The following is a 4,937-nucleotide window of genomic DNA, read 5'->3' on the forward strand; positions in this document are numbered from 1 at the left end:
TTTAATTTATACCCCATGACAATTGTGCCTTTACAACATTTCAGCATCAATGTGGTTGTATTTAATGTGATTCTTACCTTTTTCGGTGCAGTTGGTCTCTGATGGAGAAGATTTTAGTCTTGTCCCTTGTTCCTCACATGATAACAGTTCAGTAGTGCCCCAGTCAAAATGAGAGCTCAATTTTGATGTCAAGCAAAAAAGCAAAAAAGTAGCAATTACAACGCATGTTCCCCAAACACACGTCTTAGCTAAATGCAACTCAGTCATTTATGTAAATGCTTTAGGATAAACTTTTTTCCAAACGTTTGAAGACATATTTCGTATAATTTCAATGCATAAAATACACAAGTACTGTATATTTACGTTGTATACAAGCAGTTAACTTTAAAATGAAAAACGTTGATTAAGGTATACAATGGTAATTTATGTAAACCAGCTAATAAAACAAACATGTATGATTAACGTTATATTCGTCATGGCATCTTTGGTGATATTAAAGCATAATCCGCTCATATTTAATGTATTTCTTACCTTTTTCGGTGCAGTTGGTCTCTGATGGAGAAGATTTTAGTCTTGTCCCTTGTTCCTCACATGATAACAGTTCAGTAGTGCCCCAGTCAAAATGAGAGCTCAATTTTGATGTCAAGCAAAAAAGCAAAATAGTAGCAATTACAACATGTCATGTTCCCCAAACACACGTCTTAGCTAAATGCAACTCAGTCATTTATGTAAATGCTTTAGGATAAACTTTTTTCCAAACGTTTGAAGACATATTTCGTATAATTTCAATGCATAAAATACACAAGTACTGTATATTTACGTTGTATACAAGCAGTTAACTTTAAAATGAAAAACGTTGATTAAGGTATACAATGGTAATTTATGTAAACCAGCTAATAAAACAAACATGTATGATTAACGTTATATTCGTCATGGCATCTTTGGTGATATTAAAGCATAATCCGCTCATATTTAATGTATTTCTTACCTTTTTCGGTGCCGCTGGCCTCTGACGGAGAAGATTTACGAAGGATAAGCGTGTGAGTCACAAATGAGCTCAATGCTGATGTCAAACTCCTTAAAATCAAAGAAAAATAAAGCGATTACACATGGCACTTTCCCCAAACTCCGACACAGAAACGTCTCCGCCTAAAGTAACAGTTACTCCGACTGTTCAGTCATTTGTGTAACGTTAAATGCTTACGAAGCTACCTTTTTTCCCTTAAATTTAAAGACATATTTCATATTATTTCAACAAACAATTAAGGAAAACAGTCAAATTACGTTATTAGTTGTATACAAGCAGTAAAGTATCTTAAGGCATATTGAGCACATAGTCCAAATTACAACTAAATTACAGCCGTAAAATCCAATTAATCCATAACTACATAACTCACATTCTTAATACTGAGTGGATAAAAACGTTAAAACAAAAGTATATTACTTAAAGTGTCAAAGAAAATGAAAATCGGCGCGAAATCGTTAGCCAATTTTAGCTTCAAGGCTAAATGCAGGAGTACTTATGAACCAGTTTATAAAGCGCAAACATTTTGCTTTATCATTGCATATTTTGTGACATTTAAAGCATTCGACAATTAATATGCTCATATGTGATGTGGTTTAAATCGTACCTTTTCAGCACCCTTTGGGTTGATAGCGATGGAGAAAAATGGCATCACCACTGAATGGAAAATTCAAAATGGCCTCAGTCGAATCGCGTCTTCAGCAGCCTAATAGTCTTTAAGTACATTTTACTTAAATAGATCTCAAAAAGGCACACCTCTAAAAAGCCTCGTAAAGATTACTCAATATTATACATACAATATTTAATTGTAAAAAACATTTTGTAACAAACTGATATTAAGTATGTTACTCAAATTTTCAAAGCAAATCACCACACATAGTTTTATTTGTTGAAACTATTGATATTTTCTTGTTACAATTACAGCTCCACTGAGTCATTTTTCTCAGTGTTCCACAGGATTATAAATATGAGGAAAACAATTAGGTCAAATTCCCTTAATCATCTATCACAAGGAGTAAACCCTAAGAATATAGTACAGAATATTGTTGAGCTTCACAAAATAGAAAGTGGCTGTAAGAAAAGAGTTAAAGCATTGAAAATCCCCATTTCCACCATCAGGGCAATAATTAAGAGGCTCCAATCAACTAAGATGTTAAAAATCTGCCTTGAAGAGGACGTGTATGTATATCTTCCTAATGCACAGTGAGGAGGAGAGTTTGAGTGGCCAAAGACTCTTCGAGAACTCTCCAATCATGATCTGGCACAAGTTCAAATTGCATTGGACAATGTGAAGTGGAGCTGCCATTTTCCGTTCTGATTCATAAATCGGTTGAATATTACATGGGACAGACAAGCTTGTGGAACGACCTGGATCTGCGGTTTGTCTCATTTTATTTATAAATCAAATTACATCGCTGAGAAAATGGATGCTAAACTACTAAAAAAGCACTGCACAAAACCGTGCAGCACCAAAAGTTGCATCGGTGGCCAAGAGAGCTCAACGCGCAGCAATTAGAAAAAAACACTTGCAAATTAAGAAAACAACTTCATCAAATTGACAACACACAGGCTACAAATGCGCAAATACAAAGAAACGCGCTGCAAATAAAATTCTTTATTTGGTTGTGTTGTGAGCATTTGCAGCGCGTTTCTTTATTTGTTTGCGTTGCAGGCATTGCACCACCTGCTGTCAAACTGGTGAAGATGTTTTCTTGATTTGCTGGTGCTTTTTCTATTTGCATGTGTCTTCTGAAGTTGCAGCGCATTGAGCTCTCTCGGCCACAGTAGGGTTCATCATCAAAGAAAAAGTGTCAAATTAAGTGACGTTGACAACCGACAAAAGGGGGCGCTAATGAAATCTATTTTTGCTTATAATAAACCGACACTACCGCGAAGGAGAGCGGGCTCGTGATGGCAAGCAAAAAACGTGAAGATAGAGGCCGGTTGGGAGAAGCAAAAAGGAAAAAAAAGCGAACAGTTATGTCAGGATATTTTTGCTATGCTATATACAGCATGTAGCCGCACTATAGTAAAATCCCAGGACAGCCCTAGTCCGAGCGTCCACTGCTATTTGTCACTCTGCATTGTCTGGCATGAATATTCCATTCATTCATAAAGAGACAGCAGCGATTCTGCAATGGTTACACTTGAGAGATATTGAGTTAGAAAATAAAGTAAATGAAGTAGCCTATAAGGTGATTGCTCCGATTAACACACACACACACATACACATACATACATATGAATACTCAAATTGACGAATGTAGTTTAAAGTTTATTATTATGTCATACATTTTTGCTTTCTGCTCTTTTTATGTAGATTTCAAGTATATTTAAGTTCATATAAGTATATTTAATATATTTAGTATATCAAGTATATTTAAGTTCATGTAATATATTTATTTCAATCCCTTGCTGAAAAAATTAAATACAAAAAATAGAAACCATCAATAGAATTTGTAATGGTTTTACTGGTTATAATGGAAATTGTCATGGACCCTATTGGTCTCTACTGGTAATTGGTTGCCTGTTATTGTTGTTAAATATTATTGTTAAAACCACTAAATCCTAATGGAACATGTCCCAAAACACACTACAGGAAACCATTATTTAATGGTTTTAATGATTAAAAGTTGATGGTTTGTGTAGCAGAGTGAGGTATAGCCCTGATATAATTGCCTGGGCTGCGTTCAGCCCCGAAAAAACGGTGCAAAACGCTTATTAAACGGAAACGGTGGTGCGTTGAACACCTTGTTCTGATGACGCAAGAGTTGCAAATATTGCAGCTGAGAAGGCCATTCTTTGTGTTCTTTTTGAAGAATTTTCAGAGCCTGATGAAATCGGTATAAATACATGTTTAATACTGCAAAATACACTCGATGTTACAGTCACTGCCCTTGCTGTCCAGAATAAAAGAGAACATCCCAATCGAGTGAAGGGATTTGTGGAAACTGTGGTTCCTAATTATTGTGATCCAACATTTGCCTCACATTTCAGGATGAAAAGACAAACATTTCAGATGAAGGATAATCCACTTCTTAACTCCGAGACTGTGTTATGATCTATATGACCTTATTATTTTTATTGTGAGTATTAGGCTTATCATTATTGCTGATCACTGTTGTTGTGCTATGATATTGTAATATTTACCATTATATAATCAGAGGAGCATAGAAACGTTTATGAAAGTGTCACCCACAATACAATAGCAATATAAATATGTAGTATTTTTATGTTACATTAATCAGTGTCTAGCACACCTTCCTAAGGAAAGGACATGGACCAGAAGACATTGCAATTACTACATGATATTTAGACAGACTTAAAGAAGTTTCAGATCTATACTTGTGCTCTTATTATTTCAGTTATTTTGCCTCTAATGTAAATAAACATTTGCAAACAATATACTTGCTCTTGTGAATTTATTTTGATGTTAATTACATTTACTTACAAATTCATCATCATCATGTAACATATGCTACAGTATGTTACTATAAAACTCTTACGACAAACATGTCTTCTAATATCTTCAAATGCTGCAGCGGACACATATTAAATGACTTCATTTGGACCCATTGTGTGAGCTGTCTCTTTAATACCGCGTGGTTTATATACAAGTTGCTGCTGGTTGGGCTGACATTTTTGACACACCCACCAAACAAGAGAAAACGTATCTCAAACCCTGTTGCACACCGTTTCCAGGAAACATGTCGTTCAACCTGCAAACCGTAGCAAAACGTTGGGCACCGGTGTGAGCCTGAACCTGGTGTTACCCAAATAGGTGAACCAATCAGTGTTTGTACTTCATTATGATTGGTTAGTTAAGTTTCATGAGCCTATATTGCCTGTGTTGTGAATATAAAAGAGGGAAGTGTTTGGCTGCTTGGGTTGCATCATCCTTGGTACTGCCCCT

The 4,937-nt window shown here is 35.4% G+C and overlaps 1 long non-coding RNA gene across 1 annotated transcript; it reads right to left on the reverse strand.

Annotated features, from left to right (window-relative positions):
• Positions 1-530: 530 nt before the first annotated feature.
• LOC131553103 (uncharacterized) lies at positions 531-1,719 on the reverse strand. Its single transcript, XR_009274117.1, has 3 exons — positions 1,632-1,719; positions 989-1,077; positions 531-629 (listed from the first exon to the last, which is right to left on the reverse strand). It is a non-coding gene; the product is annotated as an uncharacterized LOC131553103 (long non-coding RNA).
• Positions 1,720-4,937: the final 3,218 nt, after the last annotated feature.

Source organism: Onychostoma macrolepis, chromosome 14, assembly GCF_012432095.1.
Source record: "Onychostoma macrolepis isolate SWU-2019 chromosome 14, ASM1243209v1, whole genome shotgun sequence".
Lineage (NCBI taxonomy): Eukaryota > Metazoa > Chordata > Actinopteri > Cypriniformes > Cyprinidae > Onychostoma > Onychostoma macrolepis.